This window comes from Myxocyprinus asiaticus, chromosome 33 (genome assembly GCF_019703515.2).
Source record: "Myxocyprinus asiaticus isolate MX2 ecotype Aquarium Trade chromosome 33, UBuf_Myxa_2, whole genome shotgun sequence".
Classification (NCBI taxonomy): Eukaryota; Metazoa; Chordata; class Actinopteri; order Cypriniformes; family Catostomidae; genus Myxocyprinus; species Myxocyprinus asiaticus.
The window spans coordinates 10,708,962-10,723,147 of record NC_059376.1 but is presented as its reverse complement, the minus strand read 5'-3'; the positions used below and the strand labels follow the sequence as shown (position 1 = coordinate 10,723,147).

Genomic DNA, 14,186 nt, shown 5'->3' with positions numbered 1-14,186 from the left:
ATGTAGGTTAAGAATTGTTTTTTTTTTTCTTCTCTCATTTATTTTACCCCTCCATGGGGGCTGAGTGTGGGAACGGAGGAGCTGAACATGCAGCGCCGGACGAAACCTCAGCCTCTATGCGGGTGTAAGAATTAAGGGTGATTGTAGTATGTAGGTTGGTGGAGTAAGGTAAATCAGAAGATTGTACGTAGAGTGTCAATGGTCCATTTGGGTGATAGGTGGCGGTAATGCACTTATGTGTTTGCGATCCGCCGTAAAACAAGAAGAAGAAGAAGAAGAAGAAGAAGAAGAAGAAGAAGAAGAAAAAGCATCGTTGTCTTCCGGGTGGTTTGTTCTCATACACTGAAACGATAAAAACAAATCTGTTCGTGTGCCTTTCTCCCCTTACCTGTCATTTTAACATCATGTGGACTCCCGCCAATGGACGTCACGCCAAATACATTGGAGTATTTAGCTGAGAAATTCATTCAGCTGCTGGAAAATTGTTCTTTAGAGTCGGTTCTTTCCAAGAATCGATTCACAAATTAGCCTGAATGATTCCTTAGCGAATCAGTCTGAATTTTAATTATTATTATTATTATTATTATTATTATTATTTTAATGGAAAAGTTAATTGGTCAAAAACCATGGGAACCCTGAATTACCCTCATGCACGTCTTCATGATGCATGGCAGTAATCACAAACTGTCTTTTTCTTTCACAGCACAATGTCTGTTTCAGTACAGCAGAGAGATGCGTGGTTCCCCCCGGACTGGAAGAATGAAGAGCGGATGGCTTTCTTATTCTCTGCCTTTAAAGAGAACCGAGATGTAGACTGTACAGACTGGGATGGGAAGATCGACTTCTGGAGCCCTCTGATCATTGATCACTGCAGGAGACGCGGATCAGTGTGTGTGAATCTGCAGGACCTGAACGAGAGTTTCAGAAGAAAAGGGTCTGTACCTCTGGGCTTGAGTACTGTCATTCAGAGCATGATCAGGTAATTCACCGTCACCTCAAATATAGTGGGTTTCATGTACACAAGGGGCCTCCACATGACTTGCATCAGCTTTGCCCAATACATTGAACTCTATGGAGTGCATTTGACCCTGTTGCCGCTGACATTTCTTAGCATCAGCTAACGATTTACCAGACAGTTTGAATACATGCAAAGTCTGTTTTTGCAGTGACCGGTCCAAATGAACACCATAGTCATTTTCACACGATTAGTCGTTTAGAGTGCAAAGCAACAATAAATATTTTAAAACTGTCTAACATTATGAAGAGATGTTGAATGTTTCATAATTTATTTTTATTCATAAACATTTTGTTTCCTAAATATTCTTACCGAGCATTCAGAGACCTCTGTTCTTTTAACTAATTTAAAATTTACCAAAAACCTCTGAAAACCTTAAAGGAATAGTTCACCCAAAAAGGAAAATTCTCTCATCATTTACTCACCTTCATGCCATCCCAGATGTGTATGACTTTCTTTCTTCAGCAGAACACAAATGAAGATACTTTGAGGAATATGTATCAGCTCTGTAGGTCCTCACAATGCAAGTGAATGGTGACCAAAACTTTGAAGCTCATAAAAGCGCATAAAGGCATCATAAAAGTAATCCATACGACTCCAGTGGTTAAAGCTAAAATATGTAACTTTTTCAGATTTAAAATACTTTCTTCTATCCAGTCGTCTTCGGCTTGCTCACTGGGGTTCTAAATACAATTATTATTTAATTATTTACTTAATTATTTATTTTTATACACAATTTACAGTCATATTTTTATCAAACTACACAATGATGACTCTAAGACTTTATAGATATTACAGTTTCATTTTTTTGTTAAAGCATGATTTTCTGTAAAGCTGCTTTGAAACGATGTGTGTTGTGAAAAGCGTTATACAAATGAAAATGACTTGACTATCCCAGCTTAATATTCAGGGACAACTATAAGTTAAACTGTTAGCTCTGTGTCTCTGTGGCACTATACAAATTCCTGGGTTTGTTTTTGAACGACCCACTTAGACCCGCCGCAACAACCATTGGTTTAGTTGGGGGCGGGACTGTCTCATTGTTTGATCATCGGCAGATGAGGGGCGAATTCAGAAAGCTGTTTTTAAAACATTGTTTAACGATAAATAGCTTTTACTTAAGAACTGTATGGTTCTATTGCAATGGTTCACAACTGGTTTTGTATTCGGATCGGACCTAGATTTTAGATTAGATCAAGTGGCGACCCAACACACTACCAAAATTGTTAAACAAAATGTCCTCAAAATCAAATTCCGAAATGTACTTATTATAACATGTAATGCATAGGTCCAACAATGTGCAACATTTTGGAGCATTCAGTTTCTAAATGTCTCTTAAATTCCGAAGGTTTCACATTCTTTGAACTAAATGAGCATTTTTACATGCACGTTTTTACATCGATTATGCTTAAAAAAAATTTTTTTGGCCATTACCCAAATTTCGTGTCACATGTAAACCTTTTTACTGCCTTTCTTACTGGCTCATCCAATGTGCACATTTACGTTTTGACTTCAAAAGCAGAGAATAACCCGATGATTTCAAATCTCATGTAAACACAGTTTCCTTGCACTTATTTTTCAATAAGTTGATTTTTGGTAGTTAACAGCATATTGTTGTGCATGTAAACAAACTCAATAATTCAATGCATGAAAAACACTGCATTCCGCACAAACCATGTTTATCCACGTTCATGATTTTTGAGGCATGCAACCTGTCCATGTTGGCTTCTGCCTTATTTGGCCAGCTTCTACCAAGTGACAGATGAAATGACAAAATACTGCAGAGTTTAACTAGACGCACGGCCTTTGACGTCAACAACAAAAGATATGGGAAGCATTTTCACCTCCCTTTTAGTCTTTTTTTGCTATCATAATTATACACGGTTATATGGTTAGTTGCATTTTTATTATTTGCATTTAGCTTTGTTTTTTCCCTGCAGTCCACGACACTATCAGAACTGCCATGCACTGGTTGAGAATCACTGCTCTAGAGGTACTTATGATAACTCATCTCCATCTTAGCATTAACATGCACAATCTTTGAAGAGCACTCCCGGATGCTCAGAACATGATTAAAACAGTCTTTATGTTATTTATATGGCCTGCAGGTAGTTATCAGTTAGAGCTGAGTGTAGGTTGTTTCCCACTTGTAGGAAAAGTCTGCAGCACTTTTGGCGGCATTTCGGAGTTCTCTGTTAGCGGAGCACTCTCTGCTGTCTTTCCACGAGTTGCGTGCTCTCTCCTCTCACATCTGCCCTGATGAAAGCAAGCTCTGCATGGCCCTGCTACAGCTACAGAGAGAAAAAAATGTCACCATCTCACTCCACGAGGGCGAGAAGGTTTGTTTGTGTTGGTGAAAGAACCTGCTTACAACCACAAAGACTTCCGGATAGAAAACTTATGTATTTTCTGAACATTATGGGATAAAAAGAAAAGGTTAACTATTCATTTGGACACTTTTGGCTTTCTAAGTAACACTTAAAATGTCTGAGTAACATTGTGTTCGATACAGTACAAAATATCAAACCAATTGCCACCTTCGAACAAGTAATACCAGAGATTTACTCTGAACTAACTTCACTTTTCTTAGCCATTTGTTTTTTGTTTTTTTCAATTTCAATCAACTGGTGTCAAGCTGACTTTTAGTGGAGATATGAAGTCAGTTCCCCTGAAGTTCACACAGGTGTTCAAAAAGGGTCCAGATTCGTATTAATCTTATTTTTTAACAATATTTTTTAATAGATTTATTATTTTATGCAACCTAACAAATTTCATTTTGTGAAAAGTTTGCTTAAGGGCCCAACCCAGTGAAAAAATTTTTTTTTCTGTCATGTTGGATCTTTTTTTTTCCCATTGCTGGAACCATTAGCTCAGCAGGGAGTCCCAACGGTCAAGTGATTAATGACCTCCCGCTGGCAGACACTAATGCCCGCTCCGTCTCTCAACTACTGGCTGCCGATTGTGCTAATGAAGCTTACACCTGAAAATCACTGGAAAAATCGACTAGTGTGGCGCCGGCTTTTTAAAAAAAAATTTGTTTATACTGTACTTGGTTTGATATTATGTTACGTAATGCAATGAAATAGATTTATAACCATTATATATATATATATATATATATATATAGAGAGAGAGAGAGAGAGAGAGAGAGAACGAAAACGAACAGAGAGCTGAGGCTGCAGTTGGCACAGCCTCACCAAAACTGGACCATTAAAGAGTGGAAAAACATCGCCTGGTCTGATTTGTCTCGATTTCTGCTGAGGTACACATATGGTTGGCCCACTGCAGCCTCAGCTTTCTGTTCTTGGCTGACAGAAGTGGAACCCAACGTGGTCTTCTGCTCTTGTAGCCCATCCGCCTCAAGGTTTGACATCTTGTGCATTCTGAGATGCTATTCTGCTCACTGTACAGAGGGGTTTATTGAGTTACCGTTGCCTCTCTGTCAGCTCAAACTAGTCTGGCCATTCTCCGTTGACCTCTCTCATCAACAAGGTGTTTTCGCCCACAGAGCTCACTAGATGTTTTTGGCACCATTCTGAGTAAACTAGAGACTGGTGTGTGTGAAAATCCCAGGAGATCAGCAGTTACAGAAATACTCAAATCAGCCCATCTGGCACCAACAATCATGCCATGGTCGAAATCACTGATATCACTTTTTCCCCCATTCTGATGGTTGATGTGAACATTAACTGAAGCTCCTGACCCGTATCTGCATGACTTTATGCACTGCTGCCACATGATTGGCTGATTAGATAACCGCATGAATATGTAAGTGTACAGGTGTTCCTAATAAAGTGGTCAGTGAGTGAGTGAGTGAGTGAGTGAGTGTGTGTGTGTGTGTATGTATGTATGTATGTATGTATATATTTATTATTTAATATATTTGATTATATTTATTTATACATCATATTCTGTATACATATACTACTGTATATATCATATCATTTTAAATAACTTTCTGACCTTTGCCTTTCTGTCCATGTGTAGCTGGTGAAATTTAGTAAGGCAGGGCCGTGTGTCTCCCGTCAGTGAGGTCGATCTGGGCACCTATCAGCTCCAGCACAGTGAGAAACTTCTGGAGGAGAGGGTAGAGGCACTGGGACAGGAAGCAGAAAAGTGAGCCGGTTCATCCAAATTGTATTGCGATTATTTTGGTGATCTGTCATTTTTGTGTCATGCTGGGCTATTATTACAATGCTGCTGCAACTAACTTACGTATGTTGTGTGACATGTGCAGGTGCAAACAACAGGCAAAAGCTTTGCTCAAAGATGGGAAGAAATCCTAGGTATAAGCACACTAAATATCCTTTTTGTGTTGTATACCTATTTGTTTTAATAGACAAGTGAATGCCCTTTCTTGTGACAGGCACTGAGGTGTTTACATGGAGGCAAGCGGGTGGAGAAGAAAGCAGATCATCTGTATGCTCAGCTGGAGACGGTGAAGGGGATCCTGGAAAGGATAGCAAACTCCCAAACAGACCATCTGGTGAGACACACAAACATACAGATGCATTGACAGTCAGGTGTGAGTGATAACACATGCTGTTGACCAACACTAGCCAATGTCAACCACACTTTGTCATGCTGCATTTGAATTATTACAGTACATGAAAGACAACACTGGATTGAAATTCCACATACCTTCTTTATTTTTTCTCACAATTTTCTGCTATTATTTTAGCGCGAGCTGCTTATAGGAATAGTTTAACCAAAAATTAAAATTCTGTTGTCATTTACTCATCCTCATGTCTTTCCAAACCCATATGCTATTATTTTTTCAGTGGAACACAAATAACAGAAATTTTACAGAATATCCACGCAGCTCTTTCCATAAAACAGCAGTTTATAGTGACTACTGTTGTACAGCTACATAAAACCACTGTTTCAGAAAAGTAGTACATACGACTTATAGCTTTGTGGAAAGACCAGAACGAAATGTGAGTTGCCTACATACTGTTAATGTTTTTTGGCATCATACGTATGTTCAAATGTTCAATTCAAACGTGCCGATAGTGATCAAAACATTTGATTTGAACGTTCGAATGTGAAGACGTTTTTCACTGAAAATCATTTTATGGTGTTTTTTTTGTTTTTTTACTTTTTGGAGTGTTGTCTTAGTGTGTTGGAAAATAGATGTCTGAACATTTTTCTAAATTTCTCTTTTGTGTTCCACAAAAAAAAAAGCATACGGATTTGGAACAACATGAGAGTGAGTAAATAGACATACACAATCACCCACAACATTAAAACCACCTGCTTAATATTGTGTAGGTCCCCCTCATGCCACCAAAACAGCACCAACCCGCATCTCAGAATAGCATTCTGAGATGTTATTCTTCTAACCACAATTGTACAGAGCGGTTATCTGAGTTACCGTAGAATTTGTCAGTTCGAACCAGTCTGGCCATTCTCTGTTCAACAAGGCGTTTCCATCCGCAAAACTGCTGCTCACTGGATGTTTTTGGTTTTTGGCACCATTCGGAGTAAATTCTAGAGACTGTTGTGCGTGAAAATCCCAGGAGATCAGCAGTTACAGAAATACTCAAACCAGCCCATCTGGCACCAACAATCAGCCAATCGTGTGGCAGCAGTGCAATGCATAAAATCATGCAGATTCATGTCAGGAGTTTTAGTTAATGTTCACATCAACCATCCGAATGGGGAAAAAATGTGATCTCAATGATTTGACCGTGGCATGATTGTTAGTGCCAGATGGGCTGGTTTGAGTATTTCTGTAACTGCTGATCTCCTGGGAGTAGAGAGTTGGTTATTTCGAAGAACAATGGAGGCCTTCATTTTGTGATTTCATGGGTTTCCATGGCGATCATAAAAAAATAAAAAAAAGAGTTCCCCAGCAAATGGTCTGATCAGTCATATGATGAGTTGGGGGTTTACCTGATTAACAACAAATACGGAGGAGTTTCGGTGTGCTTCACCCGCAGTTAGTATTCGCCAGATGTAACAAACTCAGACTTGCTGGCACCAGTCCGAATTTCTTTATAGCTCAGGAGAATGTCATTGTAGATTCTGGATTTAAGTCGTTCTGCGTGGAATTGTTCAATTTCTCGTAGTTTTCCTCTGCCTTTTTCTACAGTATGGTGCCCATTTATATGAGTGTTTATGGTAATTCTGATAAATCAATCCCCCAAAAGTCTGTCTCCTTATTGTTAACAAAGAGTAATGCACTTCTAACAGCTGTAGTAATGCATTAAACAAAAATGAGGGGATAAATTAATAGCATGTAGCAAACATTGAACAACAAAACACACAAACAAACCCTAATCTCTGTATACATGGTGTAATATTTATGCTAGCAGCCAGACTGCGAGTGTAGTGGTGGTTTGCCTGTGTTATGTGTGTGCACAATAAATACTAATACACATATATACAATGTTTTTAATATATGGAAATAGGTGATGCAGGCATACCAGGCTGGTGTAGCAGCTCTGAGAATCTCATTGAAGGGTGTAACAGTGGAGCGGGCAGAGAATCTGGTTGATCAGATACAGGAGGTGATATATTAGAAATTTGCATTGTAGCTAGCTGTGCATGGTTATGGTATAACAGTTACAGTATAGTTTGACTTTTAAATAAAGTTTTCTTTTTCCATTCATGCTTGTATCAGTTGTGTGACACTCAGGATGAAGTTAACCACACTGTTGCCAGTGGATCGCTGGATTCTGGTATGTCAGTTTCAATTTACATTTTTCACTATTCCTTGGAAGATGTTATGTCAAAATGGATACATCTAAAGCTAATGAAAAGGTCTTTTAGATGTATTATATATCAGCTATGTTCTCTAAAGTTCAAATGTGTGTGGTGAGACTGGAATCCTTAGCTCTTATATTTTCTATTCAACAAATTCTCCTGTTCTGCTATGATTGGAATTGCTGCCTTACGGGCATCTGTTGCTCATGAATTAATGAGAATAACTTCACCTTTTACAACTGAATTGTATTGAGTCTTAACTATAAAGTCACCTTAAAATTTAAAGCTTCATGTGCCCTTACTGTAGGTGGGGACTCAGAGGAGTTGGAGGAAGAGCTGAAGTCATTATTGGAGAAAACCGATGTGCTACCAGAGGTCTCCACACACCCTTTTTCTCTGGGAAGGAAAACAGGAATATCAGGAATATCAGTGCCTGATGGCAGTCTAGTCATCACAGATGAAGAGTTGGAAAGAGAACTAAGTCGACTTGCAGTCTCTGACACAGGTTCCTTAGACCTTTTCTTTACTTTGACAGGTTTTCCTAAATTCGCTTGTTGCCTAATTGTTAGACTTGGTAGCAGGTGGTAGATGTTAGATACCAGATTATATATGGCATTTGAAATAAGATCCAATCAAATTGTTACATTTGTAATATTTAATTATCAAGTTCTCTTATAATGTATAGCTGTACAGCAGACTTGAGTCAGCAGATGACTGCGAGTGTGAAAGTTCCCCTTTTTGAGTGTTTTTCTTAATATTCTTTGTCTCTATTCCTCAGCTGTGCAGAAAGGAAACATCTCTCAGAGGAGGCTCGAGCCGGCACAGTGACGGTTCAGCACAAGTAACCACTAAAATGGGTTAATCGCTATCTATTGAAAAATCCATTAAATACAGTACAATACAAGTCATTGCATTGTAATAAGTCATTATTCATGTTTGTAATAGCATATTTATTTTTGTTTTTTAAATTAATTTTTAAGAGTGGCCTTTTTGAGTTTGTAATGTCTGTCAAATGTATTATTCTAATAAAAAATACAAATTATATGCCAAGTAAAATAATTTTCTTAGTGCATATTGTTTTGAGGAGTGAGTTGCACACAGAGATCTGTATTTTAAATCATACAAATATTGTGTTTATATGAATGATTTTTATTGCAAACGAGCAAGACATGTTTAGTTGACCAGATGCGTTCTATGATCAATCAACCAACAGGGATAAACAGACCACCCCCTTATTGTAATATTGGAGGAAGATGTACTGAAATAAATATGTAAATAAATGAAAGCGTTATAAACATATAAATGAATATGTAACTACAGAAATAAATAAAGAGAAAAATATAATTAATTTTAATGATCAGTTTTGCATTTCCTTCAGCATTTTTTGTATTTCCACATCCATTTATTAATGTATTATTTTTATATTTATGGCTGCATTTTTTTTATTTTTATATTATTGTTTGTTTGTTTATTTATTTATTTCATAAGGAATAGTTCACCCAAAAATGAAAATTCTCTCATCATTTCCTCACCATCATGCCATCCCAGATGTGCATGACTTTCTTTCTTCTGCTGAACACAAATTAAGAGTTTTAGAAGAATACAATGCCTGGCCAAAAAAAAAAGTTGCATACTCTAATATTTTGTTGGACTGCATTTAGCTTTGATTACGGTGCGCATTCATCGTGCTATTGTTTCGACAACCTTATGCAACATCACAACATTTTTTTCCCTCCAGAGTTGCATTAATGTTTTGCCGAGATCTTGTGTTGATGATGGGAGAGTTGAACCACACCTTAAAGTCTTCTCCAGCACATCCCAAAGACTTTCAATGGGGTTAAGATCAGGACTCTGTAGTGGCCAATTCATGTGTGAAAATGATTTGAGCGCGATGAATCTTGGCATTAACAATAACCTAGTTTCCATCCACTTTTCACACTGTTTTGTTAGCTTCTCATTTCTTAAACAATTTGCCCGTTCTGAAAATTATTGGCCAGCATCAAGCAAAGAAAACAACTAGGGAGATTGCTGAAATCACTGGAATTGGGTTAAGAACTATCCAACGCATTATTAAAACCTGGAAGGATAGTGGTGAACCATCAACTTTGCAGATGAAATGTGGTCAGAAAACAATCTGGAATGATCGTGACTGGAGATCACTAAAACGCTTGGTGAAGTCACATAGTGAAAAATAGACAGTAGAACTCACAGTTATGTTTAATAGTGAAAGTAAGAGCATTTCCACATGCATAATGTGATGAGAATTTACAGGATTGAGACTAAACAGCTGTATGGCCACAAGAAAGCCACTTGTTAGTCAGGCTAATCAGGAAAAAACGACTTCAATTTGCTAGGGAGCATAAAGATTGGACTGTGGAGCAATGGAGAAAGGTAATGTGGTCTAATGAGTCCAGATTTACCCTATTCCAAAGCGATGGCGCGTCAGGGTAAGAAGGGAAGCGCATGAAGCGATGCACCCATCATGCATAGTGCCCACTGTACAAGCCTCTGGAGGCAGTGTTATGATCTGGGGTTGCTTTAATTGGTCAGATCAAGGCTCAGCCACATTATGCGGCAATAAAATGAAGTCAGCTGACTACCTGAATGTACTGAATGACCAGGTTATCCCATCAATGGATTTTTTCTTGCTTGAATGCCTGTTTCAATTCAAATGGCTTTTTATCGATAAAAACGGTGTGCGTGATGTCATGCTTAAAAATACACTTTGTCAAGTTTTGGTTTATTGCAAAAGAAATCTGCTCTTAAGCCATTTCCATACAGAAATGTATGTATATCGCTAATTGTGTACCTTTCGCCTCCCAGATGTCCCTAATTTTTTCCCCCTAGAAGTCTTTGTAAAATGGGGAAAGTTTTGAGACAATTCATTGAAATTAGCCAGCTTACTGTCATTTTAATTTCACAAATAAATGCAATCAGAATTTTTTGATGCGCTACACATTTTGTCGCCCTTGGATGGAAACATAGTATTTAATTTTAATTTAAAAAAATCTTTGTGCACAGAAATTATGTTTTTTGTATTGTGGGCTAATTCCATGACTACCGTCTATTCGTCAGGCTAGCGATTGGGGTAAATTCTGTCATGTGACACTACATTTTTCCAATAATGCCGATTTTCTCCACAAAAAGTGTTTCCAAACCAGTTTTTCATGACATTTGAAGTATCGACATAGAGTTTATGCACTAGAGTTAAATGGAAAAATATTATGTCGACACTTGTGAAATTTTTAGCGATAATTTGCGTTTCTGTCAGCTATATCAGTAAACTTTTTGATGTGCTACACTTTTTGTCGCAAAAAAAAAAAATAAAATAAATAAAAACTTGGATGGGACAAGTGCACGGAGAACAAATGGTCACTCTTTATTAAAGTTGCTTTTCCACACCATTCAAAATAATAGACGGCAGTCCTGGAATTAGCCCAGATGTTTTAAATTAAAATTAATACACAATACTAGGAGAAAAGCATAATTGTGCTTTTTTGGAACACTAACATATAGCCCAATTCTATAAAATTATTATTTAGCTAAAAATGCCAGCAAAATTCACTGTATTGAATTAAATAAATTACCAAACGAATAAAGCATTAAATTAAACAAAAATAATTACCAAATGAAAATATAATATTGTTAGGCCTATATAATTGCCGTTTCTTTACACAAACTTAAAGTAGCCTTACCCTGTTCTGTAGACGAAAAAAGTCAGCTGAATGTTCTACACTCTTTTCAAGACTATAAACTATAAGAACTATTTGTCCAATGCTGAGTTCACTTTCAGAAAACTAAGTTTTGAAAATTTTAAAACTTTTAAATATTTTAAATCTAACCCCGTTTACCTCGGATCGAATTTGCTGGGATTCTTCATAAAATGTAAATTGCATTATGATGCTAAAATTAATTTTATATGACAATCAAGGTCAGTTGGTCATTAAAAGCTGCTGGACAAATATGCGGGACATAATGCAGCTGTGATGGCATTGCTTTAGATTAGATGATTGATCAAAATATCCTAATGAATATCAGGAATGTATCATATGTAACCCTGATATTACACTGCATCAATTTTTATTTAATAGCTGTGCATACAGCATATACACATCGATCACTTAGTTGTTTTCTTTGCTTGATGCAGGCCAATAATTTGCGACTTCTGAAATACAGAAGGGGCAAATTGTTTAAGGTTGTTTAAGAAATGAGAAGCTACACACTGCATCAGTTAGGGTTAAAATAATTGTTGCCAGCTGAAACATATTAATCACTGCAATAATGATCCAATCATAAGCTCTTAAGTATCTGCTTATTTAAATCCAAACGGCGACTTTTTTTTGGCCAGGTAGTGTATTTCAGCTCTGTAGGTCCTCACAATGCAAGTGAATGGTGACCAGATCTTTGAAGCTCCAAAAAGCACATAAAGGCTGCATAAAAGTAATCCATAAAACTCCAGTGGAAAAATCCATGTCTTCAGAAGTGATATGATAGGTGTAGGTGAGAAACAGATCAATATTTAAGTATCTTTTTACTATAAATCTCCACTTTTGACCAGCCCTCCTATGCGCGTTCACAAGAGGACCAAGTTCTTCTGTTTTATGGCGATTCACATTCTTCGTGCATATCGCCACCTACTGGGCAGGGAGGACAATGAAAAAAGGGATTGAAAAAGCAAAGACTGAATAAATCATGTTTGTACAAAAGCCCAGTAGATGGCAATATGCACAAAGAATGTGAATTGGCAAAAAACAGAAGAAGAACTCTGTCCTCTCGGGAACACGCATATGAGGGCTGGTCGAAAATTGAGATTTATAGTAAAAAAGGACTTAAATATTGAACTTTTTCTTGCCGACATCTATCATATTGCTTTTGGAGATTTAGATTTATCCACTGGAGTCATATGGATTACTTCAGTGCTGCCTTTAAGTGCTTTATGAGCTTCAAAGTTTTGGCCACCATTCACTTGCATTGTATGTACCAACAGAGCTGAAATATTCTTCTAAAAATCTTCATTTGTATTCTGCATAAGAAAGAAAGTCATACACTTCTGGGATGGCATGAGGGTAAATAAATCATGAGAGAATTTCATTTTTGGGTGAACTATCCCAATATCTCATTGTGTGTTTTATATATTTCTTCATTTTGCGGGTTTTAGTACAATCAACAATTGTCAAATTGAAAAATTGTTCAATACAAACTTACGTTCATATCACGTTTCTAAAGAAATGTACACAAACAGGGTTGGGGAGTAACGGAATACATGTAATGGGATTACGTATTTAAAATACAAAATATAAGTAACTGTATTCCACTACATTTACAATTTAAATAATTGGTAATTAGAATACAGTTACATTCAAAAAGTATTTTGAATAATGAAGAAATTACTTTGCATTTTATTGTTATTTGTTTAATTTAATATTTAGTCCTTTCAGATGGAAAACATTTATACATATAAATGATGCGATCCAAAGTGCATTTGAACAGCGGTGAAACACTTTCTTATGATGTGTTACATTCATCGAGCAGACAGAGAAGTAAGTTTGAAGTAAGTTTGGAGCAGAAGAAATAGAAATAAACCTTGTGTAAATTGTCAGCTTTACGCTAAGCTAAAATGCTATTTCTCGCCGTTTTACATGCACATGTTACCAGGCACGATCATATTTTTTTTATCAAGAAATTTCACGTTCATAATTTCTTTTTTTCTAGTTAGACCTTTGATATTAGGGCAAAAATCGTATTCTTTATAATAATTTTTGTATTGTTTTCCTGTAAAAATATCTGAAAATCCTTAAAACAAGATCAGTTTGATTTATCTTGTTTTAGAAACAACACTGCATAAGATATTTAGGTTTTTCAGAGAATGTATTTTTAACATGTATTCTGTCTTACTATACTGGCAGAGTTTTTATAGTCAAAACAAGTGAAAAAATCTACCAGTGCTGAAGAAGTAATCCAAAGTATTTAGAATATGTTACTGACCTTGAGTAATCTAATGGAATACGTTACAAATTACATTTTACAGCATGTATTCTGTAATCTGTAGTGGAATACATTTCAAAAGTAATCCTCCCAACCCTGTACACAAAATATATAACATGAGATTACATACAAAATAAAACATAATAGGAATGCAAAAAACAAAAAACAAAAAAAACAAAACAAAACGATATAATACATTCAAAAGAAAAGTTGGTTCAAGAAAAATCTCAGTTCAGACGTGTTATTAATTATTGGCCTAAGTGTATTTATTAAGTGTGCTGTTTTTAAAAAAAGAAATAGAAAAATCTATGTATCTTTTTTTTTTATCTCTTTTAAAAAAGTAAACTTTTTATCTGTTTTAAAAATGTAAACTTTCTCAACAAGGAGAAAATAATAGTTTTCGACAGGCACTGAACTTGACAGACTGGAAACGCGTATGACGTCAGTGTATACGTAGACTCACACGCATGCGCACTTA

General features: G+C 36.5%; 1 pseudogene; it reads left to right on the top strand.

Annotated features, from left to right (window-relative positions):
* The first annotated feature begins 986 nt into the window (after nt 1-986).
* Nucleotides 987-9,054, top strand: LOC127423976 (charged multivesicular body protein 7-like; annotated as a pseudogene).
* The last annotated feature ends 5,132 nt before the right edge of the window (nt 9,055-14,186 follow it).